The 19,764-nt window shown below is 42.1% G+C and overlaps 1 protein-coding gene across 1 annotated transcript in view; it reads right to left on the reverse strand.

Moving 5' to 3' along the window:
* The window catches only part of STPG2 (sperm tail PG-rich repeat containing 2), a 2,141,360-nt gene that overhangs the window by 43,269 nt on the left and 2,078,327 nt on the right, over positions 1-19,764 (reverse strand). The gene's annotated exons all lie outside the window — the stretch shown is intronic.

A 19,764-nucleotide genomic window follows, 5' to 3' on the forward strand; every position in this document is an offset into this window, starting at 1 on the left:
CGCAACACAGCACAAGGACTTTGCTTACTGCACTGCGTTGCGGGAAACATTAGTAAATATCCCCCTAAATTCCTCGTCATAAATGGATTGTATACATCATGTTTTAATCCTTTTTTGTTTTATTTTTTTACAGCCCCATGGTTTGTAAAAGGTTTTAGTCATGACTCACATTTTGCCAACTGGAGTACTCCATATACCTGATAAAACACATCAAAAAGACTGGCTTTAATATGCTAAAATAGAAATCCACAAATGCTGTGTGCACACTATGCCTATTAAAGCCAGACCTACTGCCATTGCCAATGCTTGTTTACACACTGGTTCAGGTGCACTCCTGCCATTTCTAGGCGCTGTACATAACAGGCCCTACCCAATTTAGTAGTAGTAAATGGACTGTCCTCCGAAGGATAAGTTGACTGTCCCAGATTTCAAACTCTTGCATTGATTATATAATGATTGAAGCTAAAAATTGGAGCAAGATAAAGAACTTCAAAGTTGAAAAAAGGCAGGATAGTGACCACAATGCTCTGACTTTAATTTTGAAGCCAGGGTCCATCGGGTTAAAAAACCCTGAGACTACATTAAATGTGGCAATTCCTCCTCTTGTACTATCTAACAACCGCAGAAGGGTGAAATGGCCTCGTCTGGCAACGTCACCTTTACAACTTGCGAAAATTTATCAAACCGCGATACCCTGGATAACTCGGATGGCTGCTGAAACTGGGCCTACGCAGGTAGTGGATATACACAAACAGCTAGTATTGGAATTGGGGGATGTTTTCTATCCAATAGCTAGAGCAAAGAGGTATGTGCCCAAAGCTTTTCCTTGGTTTAATACTAGGTGCAGGGAACTAAAAAAGAACCTTCTCGCAGCAATTAAATCAAAAAAATAAACCCAGCACTCGAGATGCTAGACAAGCGTATAAGAAGGAGCTGTCTAGGAGTAGGTTGGAATGGGAAGAAGAGAGGTGGGAAGCGCTGAGGGATGCCTTGGTGACTAAGGACGTCAAACTCTTCTGGGAGCTAGTGAGTTCTTCTGTAGGAGGCAGTGGGGAATCTTTCCTGCCAAACATTGCTCCCTCAGTATGGGAAACGCACTTTGCCACATTGTATTCTTCCCCCTCGGTCACCCCGGAGCCACTGAATAGAGCTCGGATAATGCAACCAAAAGACCAACTTTGTGTTCCATTGGATTTAAATCCTACACACGAGCATTGTCCTCAGGAGCTGCCAGACCGTGGAAACTACTCTGGCCACCTAAGAACTAGGAAGCAGATGACTACTGGAAGTACTGAGGTTATCTCAATCAAAGAAGTAGAATCTGCTATTACCAGGCTACCCTCTAACAAAGCCCCAGGGCTAGATAAAGTGCCAGGCGATCTCTTTCGTTCACAACCTAAAATCTGGGGACCTTATCTAGTTGTACTATTCAATGCAGTCCTGGCAGGAGCTAACTTACCAGATACCTGGGCAGGGGCTGAAATTGTTCCTATTTACAAGAAAGGTTGCCCTTTAGCTCCCTCGAATTACAGGCCTATAAGTCTCTTGGATACTACACAGAAACTTATGGGCCGGATCATACTAGATAGAATACTTGAGTGGGCAGAGGAGAACAAGATATTAAGTACCTACCAGGCAGGGTTCAGAGCAGGGATCTCGACCTTGGATCAGCTCTTTAGATTACAGGTCTTGTTTTGGAAAACCGTAATTCTGGGAGGGGGTAGTCTCTACCTGGTCTTCGTAGACTTACGGGCTGCTTTTGACCTCGTGCCCAGAGAAAGTCTATGGAAGGTCCTGAAAGATCTAAACCTCCCGCCTTACCTCCTAGAAGTTCTGAAGCATTTCCATAAAGAGAACTATGCTCAGGTACGCTGCGGGAAAAATGGAGAGCTTTCAGAACGTTTTCCAGTTACCAGAGGTGTGCGTCAGGGCTGCGCCCTGGCCCCCACTCTCTTTAGCCTTTACATCAATGGTTTGGTGGGTGAGTTGGACAAGGTTAAGAACGGTGATGTTCCTCGGTTGGCATCTGGACGGGTGCCTGCATTGATGTTCGCAGACGACACCTTATTGCTGTCTCGAACCTCTACAGGCATCCAGAGGGTATTGGATGGCTTTGTAATATTCTGTGCTTCGAGGGGGCTTGAGATCAACTTAGAAAAGACAAAGTTCATGATCTTCGGCCCCCCGAAGCGCACTCGCCCCTGCCCAGTCCTAAATGGCATCCCATTAGAAAGGGTTGGTACCTTCGTCTATTTGGGTGTTACCCTGACCGAAGATTTTGGCTGGGGCCCACAGGTGGTCAAATCTGCCCTGAGGCTCACACAGATAGCGGGGGGTATAAATAAATTCCAAAGGAAAACGCTATTTAAACCAGTCTCCCCTGGTCTCGAAATTTATAAAGCCCAAGCTAGACCTGCTGCAATGTACGGTGCAGAACTCTGGGGCCATACCCGTGTATCACCCCTTTCTAAGGTCGAACATACATTCATTAGAAATTTGATAGGGCTCCCTCAGAGCACCCCGCTGATACCCCTGAGACTAGATTTAGATCTAGAGCCTATCTTTGAACTTCTGGCGAGCAGACCCCTCTTGTACTGGAGAAGGTTGTGGACAGCATCAGAGCTCGGCGATTACAGAGCTGAGTTTCTTGCAATTTGGGATCAGCTGAAGAGTAGAAACATACCTTGGCTATCCCATATAAAGGCCACATTATACCAGATTGGCCTTCCCCAACTTTGGGAGACCCCAGAGCAAGGCTGTCTGGCGGTAAAAAGAACGGAGTTGTTAGCTCTAATTAGACAGCATAATCTGGACCAACTATACCGCCTGTCATCTATGGGTAGGCTGACAATGGAATTCCTGCAAGTAAAACTGACCCCCAGTAAGGAGGAGTTCCTAGACTTGATTCAGCCGCCCAGAGCAAAGAAGTTATATACCCAACTAAGGTACGGCTGTCTCCCGATTGGGGAATTGACTTGCAAGTGGATGGGAAGAGGTGTGGGGGTTTGTCCCGTCTGTAAGAAAACCAAAGAAGACCTTGCCCATGTTTTATTTTTCTGCTCCGCTTATAACAAAATACGAAGAGCCTGGCTCGTGCCATTGTGCAGAAACTTGGGATTAAAGCACTGTGCACAAGCCTGCAGGATTTTACGCTATGACACTTACCCCCCAATTGTGTTTTCTGTCTCCCGTTTTTTATATGGTATGTGGAGAAGAAGGTCAGCCCTGATAAATCAATCAACTATTAACTTTTAATATAAATGGAATTTTATTGTTCTTTGTTCCCACTTTGATAACTGCTGTTTAATAACTTTTTATCTAAAATACTGAATTATTTATGCATTTTATGTATATGTATATATTTTATCTGTGCTTTTATGGTCACTGACCGAAATAAAGCTATCAAAGTGAAGTGAAACTCTTGCATTTCACTGCAGATACCACTAGTAGGCATTAACACAGTCAGGACATTTACACTTGGCGGTGTACGCCAAACCAAGACCTGAGGCTGCGGTTTAGAATAACACGTTTGAAGAGCTCACCAGCAACACAAATAGAAATGTTTTTGGACCATAGGCTAAGATTTCAAAGCAACGTAAAGGTTATAAGGCTCATTAGTAATAACCTCAACTCTAAATAAAATCTACATGAAATGTCCCCCCAAAAACTGCTATATCTTCTAAACACCATTTTCCATCAGTGCGCTCTGGAAACACACAATTAAACTAGGTTATTGTCAGATTGCTAGGCTTGACTCTAGTGCCCATTCTCCAAGGACTAGAGGTAGAATTAGAAATGTGCCTAGTAAGTACATTGGCAGGTTAAGTAAATGCCTTATTGTCAGCAATGGCCCTAGCTGAAGAAATGTTCATTTGAAATAACAGTGGCTCGAAGTAACAGTGGTTGAAGTAATTACATATACCATTTGTGAACATCCACAAAGTCAAGTAGCTGTTCAGCTCATCTGCATTTCAATTTCGCCCCACCCCTTCAAAAGATACGAGCACATTCCTGAATGTCATGTGTAAGCAACACATACGCACGCAAAACTGACTGACTATAAGCACCTTGCTGCGCTGCACCACGGCAAATGCAATATGATGCATTCCTGTCCTTTCTCCCTGTGCTTGTGCCGTTTTGCAGCCTAGCGCCAACATAGGGACCCCACCCTTGCACCATAATGAAAAGGTGCCTCTGTTGCATGCAGGATTGATTTTGTGCAGGTAGGGGCACCTTTCTGCCCAAACACAATCCTAAGAGGCAGAATGCAGAAAACATAGAAAGAGGAAATAACAAGGAGAAATAATGAAATGTCTCCTCTTTACATCTCACCGCAGGAAGCGTAAGGAGTTGGCGCTTCCCCAGGTTCACATGATTTTGTAAATCTGGGGCAGTGTCAGAATCCATGGGTGTTCCGTGGGAAAACCCACCGCAACGCCCACGGAACACTTCCCAGTCACAGGATAAGGTGATGCAGTGATTTGTGCTGCGTTTCCTTACTCAAAATTCATGAAGCCACTGAAACCCATGCAGGGTGGCTTTGCACAGCTTCATAAATCTGATTCAGAGCCCTGCGTCACACATGTACCACTTTACCTGATGTAAATTTACGCAGGGCTCTCATTTATAAGCCACAAGGTGTGCAAGTAAACACAGTACTAATTTAAGGCCTCACTCAATTGCATTTGCAGCTTTTTAGATCACAGCGGCGAACAGCGTGAAATGTCATATACATTTATCATGTGGCGCTTAATCCAGTTGGACCCTGTTTGCAGATTGTAATTTAAACTAAAAATGGCGTTTTATTATTACTCCACTCCTAATTCTTCAACCGTGTACGTGTCCTCTATTCATTCCAGGTTTAAGTGAATTCAGTCGGCGGAACCTTATCCGCAAATGTCTATTTTCTACTATAAAGCTGTGACATGAAAGCATTCAGGCACAGCTGCAGAAAAGCACAGCTCTCTTCAAAAATTGCAGTTACACGGCATAATGTATCCCCTCAAAAGCTAATCATGTACTGACTGTGTTTCTTTCTTTTCATTTTAATAGCTATTCATCCATTTTATCTTGTCGTGGACGAGTCAAGTGTTATTGTGTATTACTGTATTAATAACAGGCAGATGGCGGCATGTCACATCTATTTCAGAAATGTGAATGTTGAAGAATATTCCAATCTGGTGACTCTGGCATGAACACAATATTACTACACATGGCATGGCACAGGAGTTCTGAAAGGAAAGGTTTGTGCTGATGTTTTTCTGCATTGACAAGTAACAGAGGGTAATTGCTCAGTCTTTCAAGAGTGATGTGTCATGGTGCACTCTTTCCAGGGGGCAGGTGATGGCAGCTACCTTTTGCTCTGAGCACTTCTCGGGGGCAGGCTGTTGTAATCTTGCAACATACATATTGCATTTTACAGTGCTTACAGCAATTGACAATTCTTGATTGAGTCCAGCTACTATGCACAAACACATGGAATTCCTTTGTTTTCTGAGTTAGATCAATTTGTCTATGAATCATAGCAGCTTTTAATGTGATTCAGAGAAGATTTGACGTGTGTGAATAGTGAATAATTAGTGAACTCACAATGGATTTTTTATGATATTGAATTGCTGGGATATTTGTCTTTGTACTATGCCTGATCAGCATCCTGACAGAGAAAAACTAGAAAAAGAAAGTTAGAAACGAGGAAGATAAAGGTTGCAATTCTTGATCCACTTGATTGCTAAATCCAGTCAGTTTTTCAAAATAACTAGGGGAAGATTTATCATTCTTTCACGCAACGCAGCAAGACAACTTGCTGCGCTGCTCGAAAGGGAGAAAGCAGGAATGTGCCATATTTATCAAGCTATGACGCATTCCTGCTCTCTGCCTGCGCTGGCCCACTAATTGCTGCCTAGCCTCGGCGCGGGCACCCTGGCGCAATAGTGTATACCTTCCTGCACAAAAACAATGCTCTGAGGCTTTTCCACCTTCTATGTGTGCTGCATTCTGCAGCACACTTTGAAAGAGGAAGTAACGAGGCATCCAGATTAAAACGTTAGGGCTACCAGATAGTTATTTTTAAAGAGTAACACTACCCCACTTACTGCCCTATTCCTTTGCCAACAAAGTGCTCCCGTGCATCTCACAGTTGCAGCACACCATGTTCCACAATTAGAAAGGAACTTTAAAATGAAGCATGCCACTAAGGGGTGCCCCTGGTGGGTGAGTGTTCTTTAAATCAAAAATATTATTTTCCTTTTAGGTAGACGGGAAAGTTATTAGATTGATCCTATCATGTTGGTGTCTATAGTTTGTGTAAGATTCTGAAGGTACCCAGGATTTATGGAATCCCCTAGAGGGGACCGAGGAAGATAGCCAAAATATAGCTCATTTTCGTTTTTTGGGGGGAAATGGGATAAAAGTGCTGCACAAGAAATATCAGTTTTTTTTTCATAAAAATGGCATCTACAAAAGGTTTGCTGTGCTAAAATCACAATTTTCTCAGCATTCAGAAAGAAGCAGAGCTGAATAAAAAACATTTATTTGTATCACTGTTCTGGCATTTTACTAAGAGGTAGTCCATTTTTCCTAATTTATGTACTTTCAACCTATCCCAGTTTGTGGTGGAAACAGGTGTGAAACCTTTGGGTGATTTCAGAAAGCTATACATTTCTAAAAAGAAGACAACATTCTGATTGCAGTAAGGGATAATTTGAGTAATCCACTCAAGGTTTTTTCAAAGAATCTAACTATTGAGTTAAAAAAACATTGAAAATTAGTAGGAAAAAACAGTAATTTGTGACAACGTTTTCACCTGTAACCTCTGTTACGATGGCTGATGTACAAAAGTTATGCACCATACGTCTGACAGACCTTTCTGGTCGCTGCAATATATAGGGTTTGTATGTTTTCCAATAATACACAGTGCCCAAAGCCAACAGCAGAGCTGCACCTTACAATGATTTCTTTATTGTGTACAAAGTATTGAGCAATTCATATGGTAAAATATAAAGAATGAAAAATAGGTTAGAAGGAAGCTAAAGTATTTCTGAAATATACACAAGATACTGAGTTTAAGAAAATTCTATCATGTGATTCAGAGAGCATTTTTCAAAATGTCTTCTTTCTTGGTCGCAGGCTTACATTTGTAAACAAACACAAGGAGATGATGGACGGAGCGCTGAAACTTTTCAGACACTCACCCCCAGTCATAGATCTGGGTTGAATCCATCATCACTCTTTAGCTCACTTCGCCACCTCAGTTCAGACCCAGCTCTATGCAAATCAGTCTTGACCCTGTGCCTCATGGGAACAGTCCAGCCTGAACCGCCAAGCCAGGTCTTCCCTGAACGGTAAACAAGCATCCTGAGACCGGTTTCTAGGTAACCTCAAAGTTTGGCTACAAACACTCATTTTCATTTCTTCACATATCTGTGAGAAAACATTCTGAAATCTTTGGGGAACCACACATTTTCTACCACCCAGCCTTCCTCCACAACTCCCAATAAAAATTGTACCTCACTTGTGTGGGTTGAGCGAGCACCTACGACAGGAGAAGGCCCAAAACGCAATGGGGAGACATCAACACATCCTGCCCAAAACTCACTTGATTTAGCAATGGGGGTGGCTGTGTTAACCAGGCTCAGCCGCCACAATGGGAAACCTACCAAGCCCAGACATTTCTGAAAACTAGACACCGGGAGGAGTCCAGGGTGATGTGCCTTGCATTTTCTTAGCCACAATGCCGTGTAAACCTCATAACTTTTCTTTGCATTTTTGTGAGGCAAACTTGTGGAATCCACAGGGATATAGAAAATTCCTACCACCCAGCATTCACTCACTTGTCCCGATAAAAATGCTACTTCACTTGTGTGGCTGGGCCTAGTGCCTGCAACAGGAACGGATTAAACCAGGGTCTGCAGGAGTCCCCGCAGCTGAAATCCCTGGTATCTATTGGCCTTTCTGCCACCCAAGGGGCAAAAACCCTGTCTGCCCCATGGCGGGGTAGAAAGACTGGTTTGTCCCTGTTGGACAATGACCGAGTGCAACACCGTACCCCTTTTTTGCCCCAAATGCAAAATTCCTAGCATCCAGGAAGCTTTGTACTCTCCCCCCAAAGTAGTTTTGAGCAATCTCCCCAATTGGGACTAACCTCCTATCTGCCTTTAGGGAGGGCAGAAAGACACTATTGCCCTCTCTGGGGTGGGGTATGGCTCAGTGCCAGGAAACGCTGCCCAGCCTTTTGTTCGTTTTGATGCCACTTTGAAATCCAAAGTGTCCAGTGGGCTTTCAACCCTCCCCCAGGGGAAGACGGATTGGGACAAACCTCCAATCTGCCCCCCCCCCATGGCACAAAAGACTGTAGCACCCTTTCTGTGGTGGGGGCATGTAATGCCCATGGCAGTCAGCCCCAACCCCTATACTTTTTTATCTATATCCCTTGTGTCTAGTAGGATTTCTGCCCGCACCCCCTTGGAGGAGGCAGATTGGGGTAGACTTCCAATCTGTCCACAGTAGGGCCAGAAGACAGTTGCACCCTTTTTGGGATGGGGCATGGACATGCCCATGGGGGCAGCCCTCCCCCCTATGTTTTTTTTATAAATAGCCCTTCGTGTCCAGGAGAATTTCTGCGCATCAGAGGAGGCCGGTTGGCAAACCTCAAATCTGCCATCCATCAAAGACTGTTGCTCACTTTTTGGAGTGGGGACATGGCTATGGCCATGGTGGGCAGCCTCTCCCCTTTGTATTTTTTTATGTACATTCCCTGGTGTCTAGTGGGCGTTCTGCTCCCTCTATCCAGGGGAGGGATAATTTGGCAAACCTCCAATTTTCTCCCATGGGGCAGTAAGACAGTTTTTTGGGTTGGGGGCAAGGCAATGCTAATTTTATGCAGCCCCAACCATATATTTGTTCTTATAAACATATTCCCTGGTGTCTAATAGGCTTTCAGCTCCCGTGGGGGGGGCACAGTTTGGGGGTAATTATCCCTATTAGTCCCCAGGGCAAGCAGAAAACTAAATAGAAGGCCTAAGCTTCGGTTGGGGGGCACAAACTCTTGCCAAGGGGCTACTCCTCCTACTACGTTACCTGGTACCCATTGGGTGGGTCCACTCAGTAGAGATACCTTTCAAAATAGGAGATTTTCCACTTTTCAGCCATACCGCCCCCAACTCAAGCATTACATGGGGGCTGAGAATATGCCCCCCGAACACTGATGCAGTGAATGTAAAACAAGCTGATTGGCTCATTTTACTTTTGTAGTAATGACCTCAGCACGCCCTGAACGCCGATCATCGGATGGAAAAAAAATAAAAAAACTGCTTCGGGTTGGTTAGGAAAATGTTACCAACCAGCCCGAGCAGAAAATGTAACAAGCACTGGCAAAGCCAATAGGTCAGGCATTGGACACCAGCCTTTTGGCAAATATTTTGTCATGGTTTATGCAAAACCTAGTTGTTTGGGAAGCTGCCCTCATTAACCCCCCCAAAAAACATTGGCTAAAGGCAAAAGTGTTTTTCTGGTCTCAATAAAGTGCACATTACCATGGTACAACTGGCCTGAAGAAAACTACCTTGTGTGTGGATATGCTCCTTGTGAAAGGGCAGCATGACGTTACTCATAGTGAAGTCAGTCAACAGCTGAAGTGGGCTACCCATGCCCCTTGATGCATGCTGGAGTAGGTGAAAGAAATATGTGAATGACACCGACGAATGACTGAGGTCTGGCTGAAAAAACCCATAAGTAGCTATGTTATAAATACTTTTGGTAAAATCAATAGGTCTTGGCTAACACAGACCTAAATAAAAGCTATGGGTCTTGCATCATTTGCTATGAGAAAGATGAGAAGAAAGGAAGGACGGGGAGGCAAAAAGAAGGAGAAAGCCAAAAACATAAAGAAGAAAAGAGCCAAAAAAGAAAGACTGAGAGAAAGAAGAAACAATAAAGAAGGAAAGAGCCAAAGAAAGAAGGAAAGAGCCAAAAAAGGAACGAAAAGAGCAAAAAAGGACAAAAGGGAAGAGCAAAAAATAAAGAAAGAGCAAAAGAGAGAGACTGTAAGATCAATAGGGAAAGAAAAAAGAAAGAAGGAAGAAGCAAAAAAGAAGGAATGAAAGAAAGAGCAAAAGAGAAAGAAGGAGAGAAAGGAAGGAAGGAGCAAAAATAAGAAAGAGGTAAAAAGAAAAAAGGAAAATTAAAAAAAGAAATAAATAATTGCAAAAAACAAAGAAGGAAACAAAAAGGAAAGAATGCAAAAAAGAAAGAAGGGGAAAAGAAATAATGAAAGAAAGGCAAAACAGAAAGAAAGAAGGATCGAAAAAAGAAAATCAGCCAAACAAGAAAGAAAGAAGAAAAAATGGAAAAGCAAAAAGGGATCACAAGAAAGAAGGAAAAGGGAACAAAAAAAGAAAAGAAGGAAAGGGAACAATGCAAGGGAAAAAGGCACAAAGGAAAGAAGAAAAAAGGAAAGTAAAAAGGAAAGAAGGAAAGAAAAAAGGGAAACATAAAGGAAAGAAAGATGGAATGATGGAAGGAAAGAGGGTTCACAGTATAAAATACTGTGCACTAACATTCAAATTACACCCACCTATGTTTAAACAGAACTGAACTGAAGTGTCCTGCAAATCAAACTTGATAAAGTTTGGTTTTCTTCCTGGGAAAAGTTTATTAAAGAACCAGTGGTGGAACTGAGTCTAGGCACACAAGAAATGTGGAATAGCAGCTATCCACTCAAAAGGAATTTATAACAGCATTGGAAGGAAACAGCAACTGATAAAGCTGGAATGTGCCCTAAGCTCACTTCAAACGCATTCTACTGTCATATCAGGCAACACTGGCACTAAAGGGAACTTACGCTGTGTGCGGATGAACACCCTGTGAAAGAGCAAAATGCAGTCACTGAAAGTGAAGTTAACTAAAGCTTTAAAAGGCGATCCTTTGCCCCATGCTGTATGCTGTAGTGGGTGGAAGCAAAATGGGAATGTCACAACAGTCCAACGGGTGAACAGAGATGGCTCAATACCCCTTTAAGTAAGCATATTATACATATTATTTTAGTAAAATTAAAAGTTCTTGGCTATTGCAGGACCTTAAAAAAGAATCCATCTGATGCAACCACCAGAGTGTCCTTTTAAGCTTCCCCAGTGTTGGCCAATGACCGACAGATGCACTGGGGAGGTAATGCGCACTGAAAGGGTTAAAGCTAAGCATTTGGAAGCAAAAGTAAATGCACTTATACATTATCACTATCTTCTTCACCTGTAAATAAACCTAATATGGAATGGAGTGGTTTGTCAACAACGGTTATTGAAATATGGTGTGCATAACAGGCACTATTGTATGTCCCATTGTCAACAAAGACAATTAAGTACATAGCAGTATCTAATTAGATAAATGACATCTGAAGGAATCAGTGTGCTGGAACATCTGAACACAAAAGGCATGGCATTATTACATTGAATACTTTACATTCATATTCAGGTCTTCATCTAGTAGCATGTTTTGCAACAATTAGCAGAGATTCAAACTGTACGAGTAAAAGATCATTCTATGCTTCTAGTAAAAGCTATTTCATTAGTGTGTTCGTTATCCAGGAATTTTTATGAAGCTGCGGATTTAATTCTGTCTGCTACTATGGTGTACTCATCATATTAGGAGTTTGCGGCACCTTGGTAACCCCCAAGCAATTCTAGAAAATTAGATATGAGGACACATCTATGTAGATGAGCCTCAGTTGATTCAAACTATTTTTTTACCTGATATCTAGGTACAAGATGAAAATTGGTTTAGGCAAGAGCGCTTTCATCTGCATAAAAACAATAAAATGACCGAATGAATGAATTCATCTCAGCCACTGGTTATCATTCAGGCTGCATTTTAGACCATCGTTTTTCAACCACTTTGCCACTCTAGACAGAGCCTTCTCATATGTAAATCTGTCTTCTTTCTCCTCCAATAGGAGCAGTCCCGCCTGAACACCCAGGAAAGGTCCCCTCCAGACAGGGACACAAGCAACTCCAGACCGGTTTTGACCTACAAAGGTCAGTCAGTCAGGTATAACTTGACTCCTGTGGCACTCCATGTAGAGTGCCACAGAACTCTAGTTATACTTGTGCTACATCTCAACCCTCAGCATACATTACTTTTGAGTTGGTGTCTGTACCCTTAGCATTAGCATCAAACGACTTCCATTGAACCTGATCCAAGATGCAGTTCATGATGCTGATGCTTCTCTCCTGCCATGGAAACAAGAATCTGTTCTAGTCCTATTGTCACAGTCTGCATCATCCCAACCATGACTAGCATTGGAACTTTATATGAGAATCCTCAGATTTCTCCTACTTTCTCTTTTAAGCTTAAGCCACCAATAAAAAGAAAGGTATTATATCATATAATCTACACCTAAATCCACAGGTTTTCATATTTGCTCCAGGTGATTGCTATATGTTAGGACCATATTTTCTAACAACCGGTCTTTTACTCTCAAATATGTGACTTTTCATGTGATAAGAGGTTTTCAGAACACACTTTCTTTTCTTTTCTCTCTTTTGACTTTGCAAGACCAACATTGCTCATACCGGCTCCTGGAAAATTATATTTTGAATTGATTTTATATACAGCTTTATCTGCTTTATCTGTGAGTAGCATGCTTTGAACATGTACAAGTTATAAAGGCTAATAACTTAAAGTGTAGAACAGTGGGTTTCAAACTTTTTGATGCCGAGACCCCCTTCAAAACGTTTTAGGCGTACAGACCCCCTCCTTACCACAATTTCTAGAACCTGATAGTTCCTATCATTGACAACAATAAATGTTCTCCAGGGAAACAGTCAATCTGTGGTTGCACCTCATTAGTACCGGTTTAAAACAAAAATATAGCAAGAAGCAACAAAAAGGGGACCAGTACAGCTTTACAAAGGGCCTTCTACAGAGCAGCAACACCTGTTGTTGATTTTTAGTAATTTTTAAACCTTTTGAGTAAATAATTTTTTTGTGTTAAAATCAGCATATTATGCGGCAGATGATGAATTATGTGGCAAATGCGGCAAATCTATCATTATGAAAAATTCATTGAGTCGGCACAATCACATACTTCCAGTGGCCCTTGGATGATAGCTGTAATGCATGGGCTGCAACTTTAATGCACGGCACTAGCGGAAAACCATACTATATTTCATGGGATGCTGGCAGCTTGGCACTTACAGCTGCATGTAACTGGAGATAGCTGAACATCATTCATCATAATTAAAACATACACACTTTTTAGGTCTTTCGCCATCAGGTAGCTACATATAAAATAACGGGCAGCTTCAATGTATAATAAATACATTTTAAAAAGTTGTTAGTAGGAAAAGCACTATAATAAATTATGAAATTATGAATCCTCTATTAGTTAATGCACTGCAAAAGTCTGTGTGAAACCAGAGAGCCACATAATTAAATCGTGGTTGGTGCAGTGGAGAATAGTGACTTGCGTTTTTTTTGTGCTATGAGGTCACAGCCTGTGAAAGAAAGCACTGTGAATATGTAAGTCTTTATTTTATACTTGTATTACACGCAGTATAAGATAGACCGCTACAAAATGCGCAAAATGTTTTACGATAAAATGGTGCTTCCAAAATATATGGGCTGCTTTCAAAATATAGGGGCTTATATACAAGCCGCTTGCGCTGCCAGTGCGTCATTTTCTATGATGCTCTGGTTGCGCGGAGAGCAGACCTATATCTACGAGGTCTGCAAAGTCACTTTATGTGGCTTTTGATGTCCTTCTAGATATGGTGTAAGGCAACACAGCGCAAGTCGGTTGGTTGCCATACGCTGCTTCAGTCCTTCTCAAACTGCCTAAATAAACATAATTGGCTTCAGGTTTTTCAGAGGGTTAACTTTAAATATATATGCTTAGTTCATAAAGCATTATATGGCAGTAGACCTAGACCTCTTACCCACAAATGTAGGTTCTAGACCCCAAATGCAGTCAGCGCCCAGAAAAAGCTTGGTTATTCACCGTTCCCAAGTTTCTGAGAACTACATGGGGTAATATGTTTGTCAGTGGCTGCAGCAATGCTCTAGAACTGGCTTACACTGAATCAGAGAAGAGAACACTCCATGCTGAGATTTTGATTAGAGAGCTACTAAACACATGGTTTTTCCGCAACAAGGCTCCTGTGATTTTATATGACTGGTTAGTGATTTGCATAAATGGTCTTTGAAAAATGAGCGCTGAGGTACCTACCTGGTTATAGCCCAGTAGAAGTGCCTAAATATAAATAAATACCATGCAGAAAATTGCTCCTCTAACCACAATATATTGAATGCAAAAAATAATCCTATATAAGGATGTGGGGTTCGGTGCAGCGTTTGACTGAATGTTGGTCACTGCTGCCATCATTTGCTTGGCAGATGCGTATGCTACTCACAGCAACCAGGGGCCTAACAAAGGCCCCCGTATGTAACGGGGCCCCTTCAGCATATTTTCCAGGGGGCCCGTCGCGCTTTGCTACGCCACTGTCGAAGCCAGACAGACAGCTAAACACACCTTTCTGCCAGTGTGCTGCTGGCCTGAAAGAAATGTCAATGTGCACAACGAGTTAATCTGCAAATCCTTTACATTTGCAGATTAACTCGTTGTGCACATTTGCATTTCTTTCAGGCCAGCAACACACTGGTAGATGTCTGTCTGGCTTCCATTTCCCAGCACCTGAATAAAACTCCAGGTAAGGCATTTTAACTATGTCTGGGACGTTTTCTTTTAACAAATGAAGAGTGCGACCCCCTTCCCATGCCCCCACGGCCCCCCTGGGGGTCGCGCCCCACAGATGGAAGACCTCTGGTGTAGAATGATGTCAAGAAACACACCCATTGGTATTTTCTCCTGGGCCCTAGTCTGTAATGGGTGCACTGTCCCTGTTTGCACCATGGCACACCATGGCACACCTTTAACTAGGTATGGATAATGTGCTGCCCCCAGGGCAGCACATTAGTGAAAGCCAGAGCGGCTCTTTGAAGTAGTTGCTCTGTCTTTAACAGTGCGGGCAGCATCCAGTCTGCTTTATAAATGTGGACAGAGCGCTCTCTATAGGTGGGTGTAGTGAGTGACTGCACACCCCTGCGTGGGATATCTGAGGGTTCAATGTGATTCCCTTTTTTACCCTCTCATAGGCCGCCATTGGGGGATGCATCATCAGTGCACCTCCTGACGGGCTTTTTGCCTCCATGCTTGGATCCATTATATGACACTGATGCAGGGGTAAAGTGCTTCCCTCGTTAGCATGGGATCACATCCCCTAAGAATCACTCCGGTGCTATCTCTATTACAGAAGAGGCCACACAAGTGTCCGCAACACCCTTCTGCGATACCAAAGCACCCTGGGGATGCAACAAGCATTTGCACCTCTTTCTGCACCCCGTGGCACTTTGTGTAATATAGCACTAAGGTTTCTACAGCATAACAAGAATTAAGGTCAATATGAAGGTTCAGGTTCAAATTGAAAACAATGTAGTGGAGTGGAATTTGCATAATTATTGTTATGCTGAAATCTGTACTGGATGTTGCACACCCATTTTCTAGGTTGTTTCTCACCAATGTTGGTTGACATCCATTCTCATTTATGATTGGTCGTTTTTCTCTTTGCCACATCTCACAAATTCAGCCTCATCTAATTTCAGAGACGACCTTGCACCAACTAATAGGTAAAGCCAAAATTGCAAAAATGTAGCTCCTGGCTTTAACAAGGATTTATTAAAGCCAACAGGTCTCGCCTTTGGATGGTTCTAGGCATGCTGTACAGTATCCCCGAAGCAGTCCAGCATGGCTGTTAAAAAAGATTTAAAAAGCCATACGCTGCTGACTGCATCATTGTGTAGGTGCACACACCAAGTACGCACGCACTACACCTGACATGAGTGATTATTTTCTGTATGCTGATCTGAGCTGGATTGGCAAACAAAAAAATAATATGGGTGGGGAAAGCAACGAGGAGTGGACAACACAGAAGGGGGTAAGCCACACGAGGGAGGAAGCAACAGGCAGGAGTGTGCGAAGGAACATGGAGGGCGCAAATGTTGGCAACATGGAGGTCAAGAGAAGCCACACTAAGGGGAGAGCAAGCGGTCACAGAGAGGATCGTGAGGAGAGCAAATGAGAAGAGAGCACAATGCAGAGGTGGGAGGAGAAGCACATGGGTGAAGCCCACACACACTAACAAACTTGACGTAAGCTTAGAAATGCAACAATGAAGCCAACCAGTGATAAGTAATGGACAGACTCTAACTACACAGTAAGGTAACAAAGGGGCATATCAACAAGGGCTTTATCTCTGCTTTTTTGGCTTTAAAAGCCAAAAAAGTAGAGATAAAACTAGCACCCTATCAACAACAGGGTGCTAACATGCAAATTTTCATGTTAGCACCCTTTTACTCTACGCTTCCCCTTGCATCTCTAATGAGATGCAAAGGGGGCGTTCCATAGTAAAATAATAGGAGAAATGTCGCTAAGCGACATTTCTCCTATTATCAAGAATGTCGCTAACCCTGTTAGAGACAAAAAAGCAGCGCTAACCGCGGTTAACGCTGCTTTTTTACGTCTGGTATTTTTCTGACTTAGCCATGATATCCTATGGAAGGAGGATATCATGGCTAAGTTTGCCTGTCCCTATCAACAAGGTAACGTGAGATTATCGCTGGGTTTCCAGCGATAATCTCACGTTAGCCTGTTAGCGTGAGAATTTTTATCGCTATTGAGATAAGCGTTGCTAATAGCACGCTATCTCAGCGATAAAAATTCACGCTAGCCGGCGATAATTATCCTAGCGCTAAGTGCGCTTAGAGATAATTATCGCTGGTTATTGTTGATATGCCCCAAAATGTCTTGCAACAGACAGCGCATGGCTTAAGCAAGACATAAAAATCAAGAATTCAGGCTATTTAATGTAGTGTACGAAAATGGACCTGTGCTGTGACCAAAGGATGCTAGTAATTACTACAATAAACAAGTCAGTATAAAGCATGCCTAGCATTATGTTAGAAAGCACATTACCATCTATATTGATAATGCGCCTATAACGAAAAGCCAGATTATAGCAGAGATATTTAAATAGCAAAGGTACTTCTTCTGCACAACCATTTTGCAGTGTCGGCAGGATCAGCAGACAGAAGTACACCATGAATTCAGGAATACCAATCTTTAACACATGTTTATATTAAACCACCACTGATTGGTGACGTTTCGGGCCATGTTTTATCTTGCAGTTCTGTGAGGATGTTTTGTTGCTGAAACTAAAACAGGCCTGAAGCACGCTCAGCTAAAGGTTCGCTGGCTTCCTACAAGAGGTAGAGGTACTCACTATATTATAAATATATAATATGTATATATATATATATATATTAAAAAAAGATATATATATATATATATATATATATATATATATATATATATATATATATACACAAACAAAGGGCCAAAGGGCTTTGCAAATTACCAAGTCTTACAAGCTATTAATACTTGAAATACCCAGTTAGCAATTAAGAACTGCAAGCGAATGAATGTAGGTATATGCATTTTATATTTATATTTTAAACGTGATGAGAAAGCAAGCAAAATGTAGCACAACTTAATAGAGATGCATTGAGGAAGATTGAAATTAAAAAGTGAACACAAGAAAGAAGAAGTCAGCCAAGAGTGGGGTGATCAGATCCCAGTATGGGTATGGTAACGATGAACTAGGTCACGGCATGGCAATGCGTCTGACAAAAATAGGACTTTCAGGTCATTTCGGAAGGTAGCTAAACAAGAGGTGGTACACATGGCAGGAGGAAGTGAATTCCAAAGTTTCTTCAAGATGCCAGAAAAGGATTGAGGCATGGGTCCTGACTACGATCTTGACGGATGGGATACTCCGTCACAAACATGACGGATATCCCGTCCGCCATATTACACGTTCCATAGGATAAAATGGAAGTTGCAATACTGCAGACGGGATAGCCATCATGTTTGTGAGGGAGTAACCCATCCACCAAGTTAGTAATCAGGCCCATAGTTTTTTTCATTTGATGCAAGGGGTTCGCGTAGCAGTGAACTGTGCAAGAGGCATTGACCTCTCAGAGTTTCAGCTTTTTAGCCAGACAGCATTGGTCAATGTGTGTATGTCTTTGTAGGATGCATACTAATTTGAACTGAGCTCTAGCTGCAATGGGAAGCCATTTAGCATTGAAAGCACAGGACTGATATAATCAAACTTCTGACTACCGGAGATAAATCGAGCTGCACCATTCAATAGTTCTAAAAGGGGCCAGATGGCCTTGATGTAAGTCTGTGAAGAGTGGGTTGCAGTAATCAAACCTAGGGAGAATGTGGGCTTGAACAAAAGACAGATTTTAAATGTTTAATCCCAATTGGGCCAATATGAAAAGCACCATTTAAGAACAACCAGCTTGATGTCCATTCTCTCTTTGAGGAAGTTGATCCACAAAGAGTGATTGACAGTGTCAAAGGCAGCATACACGTCTAAGAACACTATTAAGCATGAGTACCCAGTTGCAAGGTATTTTGGAGCATCCTCAACAACCTGGAGTATGGCGTATTTGGTGCTGCAACCTGGTCCGAAGTGAGATTGATGATTATTGAAGAGATCATTGATCTTGATGTGATGCTCAAGCTGCAGAGACTCAAGATTCTAGCAGTTTTCATAGGAAGTGCAGACCAGAGAACAGTTCTAGAGATTATTTACATTCACTGAAGACTCCATTAAAAGAGAAGAGACCTGGCCAATTTTGAAGCAACCTGTCTTGTGACAGGGACTTCCTGCTATAACCACATAGGACCTGGAGCTGTAAAGCAGTAAAATCAACAATGGTTCTATACGTATCAATTGTGATACCATAAAAATAAATAGAACGTTAGTTAAGAAAATGGGACTGATTTAAAGTTTGGCAGACAGGGTACTGAGTCACAAAAGTCATAGAGTACCCTGTCCACCAACCCGCAGTCAGCCTGCCTCATTTTAAGATGGGAAGACTATTGGCTGTCTATCAGATGAGCCCCCATTTGCTCCGTCGAGGAATGCTTCCTTTGACAACCTGACAAAGTCAATACCCTCTGAGGAAAGGCATTGCACTTTCTAATTATGGTGGACAGTGGTCTTTCAATAATGTCCTCCATCACCCTGGTGAACTGTACTCCATCCGTCAAACTATAAATGTGGCCCAAAGTCTTTTACAAACAATTTGAAACAGTCATATACATGAAAAATAAACTATGACTATTAAAGTTGCAGTATAATTTTCGTTCTTCTTAATAGGTGAAGAAGAAAGTGCTCAGTGCTCAAGTGGTCACACATGAATAGTGATATCTGAAAGTGTGTTTAGAAGAAATAAAGGATAAAGCACCATAGAGGTTTAATGGTATTGGTATATGATTGATTCTAGGTTACACTTTGCAAAAACAATATTTATGTTGGTCAAACTTTTAATAGGACTTAGCGATGTTTCAACCTGTGTTTCCTATGGAGTAGGGGGGGATTCCACCAGGACAATATATTATTGAGCAGCTGGAGCTTTGAAAAACATTATTGAGAGGAAATAATATTTATACTTATTAATCAATTATGTATGCCCTTTGTTGAAGAGGAGGAGGAAAGAATGTTAGTTACGGAGTGGACAAAAAATGTGAATTAAATAGTGGAAAAATAAGAAGCCATAGAAGCCTGTCAGGACTAAACGGGACATGTGAAGGTTCTTAAAACAGAAAGAAAAAGAACCCCAGTTAATAGGAATGGCAGGATATGT

Source organism: Triturus cristatus, chromosome 2_2 (genome assembly GCF_964204655.1).
Source record: "Triturus cristatus chromosome 2_2, aTriCri1.1, whole genome shotgun sequence".
In the NCBI taxonomy this organism is placed as follows: Eukaryota; Metazoa; Chordata; class Amphibia; order Caudata; family Salamandridae; genus Triturus; species Triturus cristatus.